Source organism: Moschus berezovskii, chromosome 2 (genome assembly GCF_049115385.1).
Source record: "Moschus berezovskii isolate FMDL1 chromosome 2, NW_MosBer_1.0, whole genome shotgun sequence".
Taxonomy (NCBI): Eukaryota; Metazoa; Chordata; class Mammalia; order Artiodactyla; family Moschidae; genus Moschus; species Moschus berezovskii.
The window spans coordinates 39,101,318-39,115,470 of NC_142461.1; the positions used below are offsets into that span (position 1 = coordinate 39,101,318).

The 14,153-nt window shown below is 38.6% G+C and overlaps 1 protein-coding gene and 1 pseudogene across 7 annotated transcripts in view; both read right to left on the reverse strand.

Moving 5' to 3' along the window:
* Positions 1-14,153, reverse strand: part of MAP2 (microtubule associated protein 2) — a 302,956-nt gene that overhangs the window by 196,579 nt on the left and 92,224 nt on the right. The gene's annotated exons all lie outside the window — the stretch shown is intronic.
* Positions 12,703-13,631, reverse strand: LOC148778518 (dnaJ homolog subfamily C member 24 pseudogene; annotated as a pseudogene).

Consider the following 14,153-nt stretch of genomic DNA (forward strand, 5'->3'; position numbering starts at 1 on the left):
AGTTGAGTGAACTCTGGGAGTTGTTGATGGACAGGGAGGCCTGGCGTGCTGTGATTCATGGTCGCAAAGAGTCGGACACGACTGAGCGACTGAACTGAACTGAACTGAACTGAGGGTTGGTGGGGCAGTTTCAGTAGGTAACAGCTAAAGGGTTGAAAATTTCTTTTTTGACATGATAAAAATCTTCTAAAGTTGACTGTGATAATAGTTGCACATATCTGTGAATAAACTAAAAGCCACTAAATCGTATACTTTAAATGAGTGTAATATATGGGATGTGAATTTTATTCCCCCAAACTAATAGAATATGAAAATATTCTATTCAATAAAATGTAAGTCAGGGTACATGATTCTTTAATCTTATGGACTTTTCATAATGTCACTACAGATTATCTTTGAAACTACTGCTATGTGATACTGGTAATTCCTTAAATACTGACTTACAACTCTTGTGGTATTTGAGAAAAATATTCGTGTTAAATAATTCTACATTCTATCTGAATAAAATTAAAGTCAGCTCAAAACACATAGAGTTGTTGACAGAATGAATAGCCCAAGATACATCAAAGTCAGGGTACAGTATGAATATCTGATGTACTTATAGATCATGTTTACACAAAATAACTTAGAAGGACTAACCAATTTTACCTTTGTATAATAATTTGAGGACATCCACAAAATCCACCCATTCCCCGTCAGCATGCACGCGCTCATGCACACACGCATGTGTGCGCATGCACACACACACAATTTCTTTTAGTAGATTAGGCTCTCACCATTACCCTCCTCCCCAGAAGACTAAATCATAGACCTTGTGATGGTTAAAAATAAGAGCTCTGGAATGGGACAATCCCTGGGTTGGAACTCCTTTTCCTCTCTCCTAGTAACCTTGGGCAAAGCCATCAATTCTCAAGGTCTCTGACTTTTATCTGTATAATGGAGATCCTAACAGTAATCGCCTTGTTTTAAAAGGTAAATGAGATAACACCAGGAAACAGATTAGCCAGTGTTGGACACATACTCAAGAAATGTTAGTTGGTGTTAATGGCAAATTAACAAAAGTTACTTACAGGGCTCAGAAATAATCAAGCTGGCCTGTTTTAAGGTGGAGGTTCCACCCACTCTGGCAGGTTATCTTGGTATTTGCATAGGCCCTTGGGGCAGCCAGGCAGCTGGCAGGCCCTTTGGAGCCCTCCTCTCTTGAGATTCCCTGGTTCCTTCTGCCAACACACAGCTCCCATTTCCTCCAGCTAGGGCAGCTCCCTGTTTCCACCCTCCTTGTGTTAATAGAATTCCTAGAAACACCTCTCTCAGCTGAACCAGCTGTCCTTACCCTGTATCATCCCAGTTCTCTCAGAAATGATCTCGATCTGTGAGCAACTTTCCTGCTTCCCCTTGGAGAAGGGACACTACATCAATATCCCTAACACAAATCAATTTAGTTCCTCACTGAACCACCAGAAACTTGTGTCTAATCTGAACTGGAAGTAAGCCCTGACAATCAAGTCTTTGTTTTAAAAGACTGTATCCTATTAAAATAAGCCCCCATGCCTTAGAAATTTTTCAAACAACAAAAGAAGACTAGAAGGAAATTTGCCAAAATGCATACTGTAGAGGCATCTGGGTGGTAGAGTTAGGGGCTCTGTATCTGTTTCTTTACACTGTTCTGTATTTCCAAAAATTTCCACAGTGAAAACAGAACAATTCAGAAACCAGAAAAAATATTTTAAAACTTATCTTGATGAGGGAGCTGGGGGCAATAGGGAAGAATAAATAGCATGTAAGTAAAGTCTTATTTTATGAGACTCGATTGTGAAGTGGTGAAAGGGGGAACTGAGCAGAGTGCAATGTAGAATCCTTGAGAGAAAAAGAAAGGGAAAGTGGTGTGTGGGGAAGGGTGCTGTGCTGTGCTTAGTCACTCTGTCGTGTCCCATGGACTGTAGCCCACCAGGTTCCTCTGTCCATGCAATTCTCCAGGCAAGAATACTGGAGTGGGTTGCCATGCCCTCCTCCAGGGGTCTTACCAACCCAGGGATCGAACCCAGGCCTTTTGCATTGCAGGTGGATTGTTTACCTTCTGAGCCACGAGGGAAGGGTGAGATGTGGGCAAATTAAAGCTATTTCACCAAAGAGCAGGGTAAGCCTAGTTTTTAAGGTACATTAAAAATTACCACTTGATTCACTGGTAAAAATGTCATCAGGTTTGTTGGTCAACTAAAACAATCAACCATTTGAGTCAAAATGACAAATGCAAAAAGGCTGCAGAGATAGGGTGTAGGGTATCATTTTGTGACTCCGAATTCCAAGGGGCCACTAAAAATGGAAATAGAAGATATAGTGAGAAAGCACTAAAACAAGGTCATGTAAACGTAGACAGTTCCAGATTTAAAAACCTGTGAGTTAGTGTATAAGGGTGTCATATGGGCAGTCTCTGAATTTTAAACTGTCTCCACTGAAGTCTACGCGCAGTTAGTTATAAGGTGTGAGAACATGAGGAAATTGTTAAATATTATCTTTAAAATGGGGATAATTTTATGACCTAGTTCTTAGAACCATCAGAAAGATTCAGTGAAATAACACATGGTCAGGGTTTGCCTGCATGCAGGCTCAGTTGTGTCTGACTCTTCACGACCCCATGGTATGTAGCATGCCAGGCTCCTCTGTCCATGGAATTATCCAGGCAAGAATACTGACTGGAGTGAGTTGCCATTTCCTCCTCCAGGGGATCTTTCTAACCCAGGGATCAAACCCAGGTCTCCTAGGATTCCTGCAGTGGCAGGTAGATTCTTTACCACTAAGTCACCTGGGAATGCCATGGTCAGGATTTAGCACTCATTAAAAATCAAGCATGTTGATAAGAAAATGATTATGAGGATGAAGAGTTTACATGAAATAAGTAAAATCTAGATCATGTAAAAGTTGAAGTCATACCAAGGGCTCCTTTTCCCAATTAGTCAAAGGAAGGAAATGATCAACATGTATGTTTTTAAAAGGAAGGACATCGTCTAAAGTCACTTTTTCTCAATAAGACTCTCCCATGAGCAACCTAAGATTGGTTGCATAAGACTACCTGATGTTGTTTAACAACGAAAACAGTTCCTGGCTAGTTAGACTCACTTAAATTTAGCATTATAAAGAACAGTTTTAACCAGTGATCCATATGTTGTAAATTTTATTAGTAGTATCATCATTTACTTCAAATACATTAAAAAAATCATTTAAACCCTACTGACAAATGAATCATATTACCCAAACAATAAACATCTCAAGAGTATTGAAAGCAAATTCTACTCAACTTCTGTTTCAGTATTCTCAGGGCTAATATGCATAAATGTGGCAAATGCACATTTAATTATTTTGTGACATTTCATGAAAGTCTGTTTTGGGCTCATAAGAGTACTGTTTGCATTTTGTTTACTGTGGCACTCAGTGGCTGAGTGCTTTCTTAAACAACTTTAAAAACCACGTTATAAAATGATGGGGAAAACATTTTGAAAGGGGAAGAGCAGATGTTTTGGGACACAGAACATGGACAAAATGAGCCCACAACACAAGGAGACTCAGGTGCAGTAAGAACTGAAAAACAAAGAGAAGGAAATTGTCTTTCTATTCCATTAATCTGCTTTTTTCCTTTCTTTGTTTTTCTTAAGAAGAAAAGCTGTTCGGAATTTTCTAGGTATCATATCACCTAAGTTGCTCAATACAATTTCTGTCATTACCTAGATTTGGTCAGAACTGAAACATATTATATATATGGCTTTGGATAGTCTATAAATTTTTAAAAGATATATTTCATGGCATCAGCAAAAATATTAATAGTAGAGGCAGTGTGTCGTTCACTTCAGTCAGGACCTACAGGCACTATCCTTAACAAGTAGAATATAAAGCTGGATGAAATAAAGGCAGTGCTAAAGCCAAATCTGACCTCTGTACCCTTACATGGAATTAAACTCAGAAACAGAATTTTGGGCTAACGTGGCTCATTGGTAAAGAATCTGCCTGCCAATGCAGGAGACGCAAGAGACACCGGTTAGATCCCTGGGTTGGGAAGATCTCCTGGAGAAGGGAATGGCAACCCACTCCAGCATTCTTGCCTGGAAAATTTCATGGACAGAGGAGCCTCAAGGGTTCCAGTCCATAGGGTCGCAAAGAGTTGGACACAACTGAGTGACTAAAAAGAAATAGAAAAGAATAGCTTTACTGTTTTGTGAGGAAAATGGGGTCACAACAAGCTAATGCCCTCAAAACTGTGTCCCCACTTGGAGAGGATAGGGAGAAATTTTACAGCAATGGTTCAAAGAGGGTGTGATCAACTCATGGTCATTCTTCTGATAGACTGATGATGAGTAGGAGTCAGCATCATCAACCTTCAGGTTCCAACCAGTCTGAGGTCTACATGCTTATGGGCAGCATACTATGTTAATCAGTAACTTCTCCCACCTGGAGGGGGTTTTGGTATCTGCTGCTGCTGCTGCCATTTCAGTCGTGTCCGACTCTGTGTGACCCCATAGATGGAAGCCCACCAGGCTCCCCCATCCCTGGGATTCTCCAGGCAAGAACACTGGAGTGGATTGCCATTTCCTTCTCCAATGTGTGAAAGTGAAAAGTAAAAGTGAAGTCGCTCAGTCGTGTCCGACCCTTAGCGACCCCACGGACTGCAGCCTACCAGGCTCCTCCATCCATGGGATTTTCTAGGCAAGAGTACTGGAGTGGCTTGCCATTGCCTTCTCTGTCGGTATCTGCAAAACACCTCAAAAATAATGCAAAACACCTCAAAAATTATGCTGTGTGTATTGATGAGGAACCTTGCTCCAAGGTTGCACTGTTATTTCTCTTGACTTTATTTCTTTCTTGTCTAACACCCCCTCCTTTTCCTAATTGACAACTGTTTGAATGTGCTCATTGGAACTCAGGGGAGGCCATGGAGGCTGAATGAAGGCTATTTCCTGTAATCAAAAAAATGGGGGATACAGAAAGGCTTTGTGCCCAGGAGCCCCACAGGACCCTGCTTGGTATCAGTGCCAGTGACACTGAGAAGTTTCTATGAAAGAGAAACAACTACAAAAGAAGGTAAATACCTGTATTATTGGATGGTTATAAAGAAAAAATACGTTTGCATATATCAGGAACCTAGCATGCTGTCTGGAACTTCATAAGTATTTGACTGCTTATCAACACAAATTACTAGGATTTATGATTTAATTCAAGCTGAGAAAAATACTCAACCTCATAAATAACAGGCAACTTTAAGATCTCAAATTACACAATTAGGGGAGATATTTCATTTCCTGCCTGTATTTGTCCTGTAATCATGCAACTGAACAGTGAACATTTACTGCAGTTCTAATAACCTGTACTTCCTCCACTGATTAACAAAGTAAATAGAGCTAATTTGAGTGAGGCAGAGGCTACAAACTGTCCTCTATTATCCATTCTCTTCTTTCTCTTTTATCAAAAGAATCTTTGAATGCTAGTTGGGCACATGTGTATTTTGAACAGAGGTCCATTTCACTTTGATAGCATAGTATGACCAAATAACTAAGTTCTGGTCAGTAGGACTGAGTAGAAGAGGTGTGCCTAGGCCACGGACAGGATCCCTTCTCCTGCTCTTTCTTCTTCCTGCTCTGCAGGACGTATGTGTGATGAGACAGTGGGAGCTGAAGCAGCCATCTTGGACATAAAATAAAAGTTGTACGTTGAGGCTGGCAGGTCAAAAATACAGAGGAATCTCATGATGATGGATCAACATGCCAAACTAGGACTGACTTAAATTTACTTTTACCTCAGGTTTCTTTCATCATTCTTTCATGGATCTAGTCAAATTTAAATGTACCTGAGACAAACTCTCGGAGAAGGCAATGGCAAGCCACTCCAGTACTATTGCCTAGAAAATCCCATGGATGGAGGAGCCTGGTAGGCTGCAGTCTGTGGGGTCGCTAAGGGTCGGACACGACTGAGCGAATTCACTTTCACTTTTCACTTTCCACTTTCACACATTGGAGAAGGAAATGGCAACCCACTCCAGTGTTCTTGCCTGGAGAATCCCAGGGACGGGGGAGCCTGGTGGGCTTCCGTCTCTGGGGTCACACAGAGTCGGACACGACTGAAGTGACTTAGCAGCAGTAGCAGAGACAAACTCTGCTCTCAACACTCACAATTATCGGATTTGTTTTCCTTCCACAGTTACTAATGGAAAAGAAAAAAATGTTAGGCTATATGTAATCCTAATAAATTACTTCAGCTGTCCAGAAGTGAGTGATGGGTCTAAAATAGATAGGAGTATAATTAAAGTTGATAGTTAAAGTGAGACATAAATAGCTTATAGGTACTTAGTGACATATGCATTTACTCAAAGTGTTTATTGCTTCTCTCTGAAGCATTTTTCATCTTGTTAATATCCTTTAGGGACTGATGAATTTGCTTGCTTTTTACTTATTTTAAATGGAATTCTGCTTTTAAAACAATTAAGAAGGAATTTTAGAGGGCCCTTTGTCATTATGAGACTGGATACCCTACTAACGTTCCTAATTATCAGGCCCATATTTTTTTCTGGAAAAGCTACTTTAATGGAGTTAACAGTAATGTCCATGATTTTCACAGGAAATATGTTTTTCTCTTTCTTACACCAGGCACTGTCCCTCATCCCTCATAGTTCAATTACTATCTCTTTATCAGAGCACACACTAATTGTTTGCTAAGACATGTACTTACTCAGTTTTATCAATATGCAATGCATTGACTACCCATCGATTTGGACTGAATACTCTGCTAATTAAAATATAATCTTGAAAACAATAGAATTCCAGTCTTCCCAAACTTGCTTATTTCCCTTCAAAATGAAATGCCCTTGTTGCTCTACTGTTGCACCTTTAAAACCTGATGCTGCTTCATCTGGGCTTTCCTGGTGGCTCAGATAGTAAAGAATCCGCCCGCTATGCAGGCGACCTGGGTTCGCTCCCTGGGTTGGGAAGATTCCCTGGAGAAAGGAACAGCTACCCGCTCCAGTAGGTGCTGCTGCTTCATCTACGACCCCATTTTCTTCGCTTCAACCATCATGAGTTTTCATTTAAACCAGGTAAATTCCATTTTAAAGGACAACAGTATCTCCTTACTCTTCATTCAGATACAAAGATTCTTAAGAAACCATAATTTGGTCTTCTCTGGAAAGAGAGGCTGGAGATGTGATTCTGCTTTTAAAAGTATTTTAAAAAATGACTGAGGAGAAATATGTGTATGTATTTCTGCAGGTCCTAAGAAGACATGGGTTCCACTATCTTTCCAATTGTTTTCATGAGGAAGATACCTGGTCCTCTTTTAGACACAGAGAAAGGTCTTAGGGGCTGGGAGCCAAATCTGCAAAAGACTGAACTGTCAATACGTTAATCAAATTATAATCAAGAGTTAAATACGGCATCTAAAAGATCTCATAAATGATAAAAATGATTTTAATTAGGAAATAAATGCAATATTGTATTATTATTTTGTACATCAAAGAAGATCTAGTACACAAAAATTAAAAGGTAGACACTCATTCCTAACTCTATCATAATTCTATAGTAGAATTATATGTAATTCTCTAAAACAGACTTACATAGACTTTTCAAGGGGGAAACATAGTATCTGTGTAGCATTTTATTCTAAAATATTGTATTTTTTTAGCCTTAGACCCAATTGATTATTTTTAATGTTTCTCCTGAAGAACTATGGCTCACCTCCAGTAGGTTCTAGGGATGAAATTACTTGTGCCATGAAGATGAAGGAGGCAGGCATATAACAAGGGGTTGAAGACTGTAACTGAGCATTCTAGAAACTTGATTTTAGATATTTTCTAGGAAAAAAAATGATAGTTTCTACACTGCAAAATTCTACAAAAGTACATAATTTAATAGATTCTGTCCAGCATGCCAACAATTTACTAAATAAATTTGAAACACTTGTATTAACCCAGATAGCAATTTTAGTATAATAAGTGCTTACTGGATCCACTGAAGAAATAAACTCAGAGAAATTACAGGGCTTTTGAAAAGTTAAAAACAAAGTCAGGGATGCAGCTTGTGTCCTATCACCGATTCTCAAATTTAAGCATCGGAATCATTTGGAGGGGAGTAATGCTAAAGCTGAAATTCCAATACTTTGGCCACCTCATGTGAAGAGTTGACTCACTGGAAAAGACTCTGATGCTGGGAAGGATTTGGGGCGGGAGGAGAAGGGGACGACAGAGAATGAGATGGCTGGATGGCATCACCAACTCGATGAACATGAGTTTGAGTCAACTCTGGGAGTTGGTGATGGACAGGGAGGCCTGGCGTGCTGTGATTCACGGGGTCGCAAAGAGTCGGTCATGACTGAGCGACTGAACTGAACTGAATGATAAAACAATTGTTGCACTGCAATCCACATGTTTCTGACTCACAAAATCTGGGGTATTTCCAATAAGTTCTCAAGTAGTTCTGATGCCACTGGTCTAGGGACCACACTTGAGAACCGCTGTCCTACATTAAGGAAGAACATAAGGACGTCAAAGAGGGAGGTCAATCTTCACCTCCAGGAGGGAGCTCAATCTTCACCTCCAGGAGGGCACAGCCACAAGTGGTGTCAGACTAAGCACCTGAGAAAAGTCTAGAAGACATGGTTCCCTAATAAATTTTGTAAACTCACTGTACTGAAGACAGCCACTACTGAAGACAGGAACGACAGGAAGTGACAAGAGAAGAGAGGCTGAGTGAGGTGCTTGAGGGGTAAGACTACAGACCAGTGGACAACAGTGAATGCAGGAAGATGACAAAGACAGGCTGGGACCTGGGGCCTTTTGCTGTAGTGTTGCATTGCTCAAACCTGGACAAACATCTCCTCGAGCAACAAAATAAAAGGGAAATAGAAGGGACTAAAAGTATCTGCATGCACGCACATGTGTGTGCTAAGTCGCTTCACTTGTGTCTGAGTCTCTGCAACCCCATGGTCTGTAGCTGCCAGGCTCCTCTGTCCATGGGATTCTCCATGGCAACTGGAGTGGGTTGCCATCCCCTCCTCCAGGGGATCTTCCCCACCCAGGGGTTGAACCCAACTCTCTTATGTCTCCTGCATTGGCAGGCAGATTCTTTAGCACTAGTGCCACATGGGAAGCCTGCAGGCATGAATAGTTCAGGCAAATTCTAGACCACAAGATACAAAGAGACTAAACAGCCCACCTCCCACTCATGAAGAGCCAGGGACACAAGGAGAGAGTTGGGAGGAAAAGCAGAGTACTGTGGCCCCCTGAACACTACACCACCTATGCGGTGGGCAAACCACCTAAGCCACCCTCCAGCCCCACCCTTGGATACACCCCTACCCTCACCCCAGTTAAGGAACCAGCTCATCCCACCCTGCTCAGCTAGCAAGCTAGCAAGTGAACCTGTTACTTGTTCTCACTGCAGCAGGAGTCCTGATAAAGCCTTGCCTGAATTTCTTGTCTGACCCTTGATCAATTTCTGTTGACTAAGGAGGCCAAGAACCATGGTCCATAACAAAGATAGCAACTAGATTTATTCTTTCAACATATTATATATTGACTGAGCATATATTATGTGCCCACAAACTGAGCAGGTTAGGGACTCATTAGTGTCCCATCAAAATAGAAAAAGGTTCTGCTTTCTTTAACACTGTGGCTAGGGGAAATAAACAATAAGTAATTATACAAATCAATATAAAACATATCAGATATATCTATAATATATAAATACTATGGAGAACAAGAACAGAGCAGCGTAGGTTGAATTTAAGTGTTCATTTTTCACAGAGGGTGATGTGGGAAGGATACCCACCAGATATCAGACATAAGAGCTGCTGCAAGAATCTGAGACAGTTCCAACTGGTAACCTTAGCAATTATTTATCCTCCAGATGCCAAGATTAGTACAAAGAACTCCAGATAGAGAGGGTGTAGAGTTCATGAGAGCCCTCTAACTTAGAAGTCTACTGTATTCATATATTCACATATTTTGTTCAAGTAAGTCTGGGAGAGAAGAAAAAGCATTTATTGGTTTTGTGTCAGTCAGTTTACAGATTCTGAACTATATCCCATCCATAGATATGCTGTGAAAGATCAGGCTTAGGAAATAGGTTTGCATATTTCATATTTCAGGTCTCAAATGAAATTCCTCTCACAATGATCATGATCAGGAAACAGTAATACTATTTATTTAGTTGTTCTAATTACAGCAATGCTTCCTTCTTTCACTTTCAGGATGGCAGAAAATAGGAGTAAGGTCAGTCAACATCTCTGAAAGCATCTAGCACAGATGGTTCAATTAGGAAGAAAATTCTATGAATTCTAAGGTAACTTTTTGGTTTTTTTCATCATATAGTAAAGAGGCAGAAGGAATGAGGATTCTCTGTCAGGCAGAGCCCTACCTTTTTAAATATATAAATGCTTACACTACGAAATGCAAATGCTCATGTATTTTATCCAAATTAAGTCTACTTTGTTGTGACCATATCAGAAAAAGGAAGAAAAAAAGGAAAGGAAAAAACCCAAAACAAAGACTGAGAAAAGTCTCAAACACTTCTTCCCATGTGCTCCTTATGTGGGCATATTCATGAATTCTGTTTCCCTCCACACTGAGAACTTTTCGGTACTCACAGTGAAATATGCTGTTTGTATATTACTGTTAGTTAATCTCTTAATTTTCTTCATTTTCATGAGGTCAGTTCCTAGTTTCCTCTTTTAAACCACTGCTACATCAAGCTGCCTGTTATACTCCAAAGCATAAGACTTATGGAAAAAAGCAATTGGACATTCCTGATCCACTGATGGTTGAAAATACTTTCTGAATTATCAGATCTTTTTAAAAAGCCCGTGGTACATTTAATTATATAGACATATTTCCTCTGCATTGCTTTTTAAGCTTTGAAAATATCAAAATCATGACATGACATGAGAAGAATTCTATTTTGACAAAATGAAAAACACAAAAATTCTTCTACTCAGAAAAAAAGGAATGTAATGGAGAAAATAAACACAAAAATAGAATTGGCTGAAAACCAGCAACCACAAGAAAAGAAGTGCTGCAGGAAATGGAACTAATCAGTTACTAGAGTGAAGATTTTTTTCCCAGACTTTCTTGGGTTGAAAAAAATTACAAATTAACATAGAAACTAGGAGTTTGGACAAAGCTACATATGTAGTCTTAAAGAATTTCATGTGACTATTTATTTTTTGAAAGGACAATAGACATTTTATTTAGTGCAATTTCTAAATTTAATCTCCTTGAGAGTCTTCTGATAGTGAAACTTTGATTAGCAGGGTGAGAGCTTTTGAAGAATAAGGTCTATATAATCATGCCATGATATTCTTTTGTTTTTTGTTGTTGGATAATTTACAGGATTTTTTACACTTAAGCAGATGTTATACTCAGGTACTTAGGCTTACAGTTAATTTTGACAGTAGTGAAAGAAAATACACACACACAAACATTATTTCTTATATAATGTTTGAATGTTCCATATTTTAGATTTTAAATATGTACACAAATACAGGTTTACTTTCTACAGTGTTATTTTGATGTGGAAAATTTGTTCTTGATTGTAGAATAAGGAGAAAGGGATGACAAGGAGAAAGGGATGACAAGTGAAATATGATGATGCTATAACATTGCTTTACTAATTGTCTTCAACCACATTTGGTTTTACAGATTTGGCCTCTGAATGATTTTGGATTTCTACGTGACAGCCCCAATGGTCACAGGTTCTCTGATGAGTAGCAAACATTTATTCTTTTGATTTGACTATTGTCTTCTGTTCCAATGAGTTTATTGTCACTAAAACCATGTACTTACTAATAAACTATTTGTTATGCAATTTTAGTTATTTTTAATCGTTAAATATAAAGATAAGCACCACACATTCTGGAAGCTATATTTGTTCAAAATATATGGATAAAAAATATAATCCAAAATAAGTCATCTAAATTTAGATATAGAAGTATTTTTAGGGAAAACCTAGAACAACCTCACTTTCAAATTTTTGGTTGTATAGTATAATGAAAATAATTTTCTCCTCTTGAATATGCCTCATACTTTAGCTACATTTACAAGGTAGAGTAGTAACTAGTCTTATTAAGCCAAAACCAATAATAAATACCAAGAGTTAAACCTCATAAAAAGCTGCTAAGTCACATGCTTGGCTCAGTCATTTGAAATTAAGGAAGAAAGTTTCAGTGATACCATAAAATATTTCTTAAAAATTTTTTAAATGAGTTCTGACTTACTCTGTACATAGAATAGTAAATATACAGAAAATCAGTCTTTATAGTTAGTTATAATCAATAACAACACATTTAAAAAGTCCATTTCATCATACCAGCCACACAATAGTCATGTTTTCTGACTCCAGGGCTATCCTTCTTTCTACAGTTGCCATTTCACTTTATTAACTTTGAAATAACCTAATGAATATCCATATTCAGCTTTCATCATGGGGAAGCTAGGCTTACATGTTATGCACAAAGATTCTAATCTAATGACCTGAGATTTGAGAGAGTTGTATAAAAGGCATGTTACTTTAGCAACTAGATATATCAAGTTATTTCAAAAACATAGCAACTACAAAAGAATACGATGATTCTATGACCCATTAAAAGAGACATACATACAGAAAGAAAGGAAAATGTTTACTTTGTACAATAGGAAAATGAACCAATAATAAAGTTTTCAGGTGGGAATATATTTAATATAAATTTAAATTCAAGACCCCTTTCTTGCAATCTATAAATATAAATACATATGAATAATGAAATTAAATTTCTGTTAATCCAGGTAACCGCTGCTTGACAGTCTTATCTTTTCTCTGCAAAAATAGAGCTGACAAAAAAAAGAAATCTTTTTTTATTTTTAATCAGCTTTATACATTTGCTTGAATGGACAAGGGTGGAATGGCCTCTCCTCCATGTGTCTGAACACACTAAAGAATTCCACTTAGTGAACAATCTCAGCGATAATGAAGGAGTTCGATAATTAGTGAACATGTATCACAAGAAATCAGCGTAACTTCTGCTTCATCCTTTGAAACACTATTTTCCACCACATCGACAGCTCAGAAAAAAGGAATGATCATCTTCATTCCAAGACATTTCTTCAAGATATATTCAAGCATCTACTGGTCCCATATTTCTTAGATCATCTTCATTAAAATGAGTTTTTGACACTTTTGTTTTAGGTCTGACACACTTGCAGATGGGTCTGCTCCCAGAATGCTGTACCAATCCTTTTTTGGTATCCGCTCAAACGCCATCATCCCTTGAACAAGAAGTGGTCCTTTTCAGATCAGCGACAGTAGAGCCACTAGAGCCCACTCCTCGCCTGTAGTCTGCCAAACGTCAGATCATGATATTCTTTCTAAAGATATAACTGTCTTTGTCCCTAACTCAAGTCATTTCAAGGGTTAGTGCATTCAGTAACAGACTTGCTTTAACTGAATTCCCACTCAGCTCAGCAACAGTCAGTGCCTACAGAATAGCCTTCCTTGAATTAGCAGTTATCTCCATACTGGCAAATTTTGCAACATGAAAGTTGCTCCTTCCAGCTATTCTCTTATCATAGTTCACTCATATTGTTTGGTGATTTTGGTAAATGTGAGTGCACTCACTCAGTCGTGTCCAACTCTTCGCGACCTCATCATGAACTGTAGCTGCCAGGCTCCTCTGTTTATGGAATTGTCCAGACAAGAATACTGGAGTGAGTTGCCGTTTTCTGTTTCAAGGGGATAGAACCAGGGAGGGATCGAACCCATGTCTCTTGCATCTCCTGCATTGGCAGGTGAATTCTTTACTACCAGTGCACCAGTTGGGAAGCCCCATTTTGGAATAAAACATACCAATTGCTATTTAACTATTTTATGCCTAAGAAATGTTTCTAAATATGGATATGGAAAACTGATCTCTGTATCTCTCAAAATTGATTTAGAAGCAATTGTCATTTATTTGCTAGAGGTTTTTGGAAAACCAGTGTCAAACTTGCAAAATAGTTTGTGATTCTAAGTTTGCTTTTTTTTTAAATTAGTAGATAATTTACTTAAAAAAATCATTTACAAAAACATCTGACAGCCTCTAGGCATATCCACAGAGGTGGCAAATTTCAAAGCTGTAAAAGATGGAAAATAACCTTTATATAATTTCCA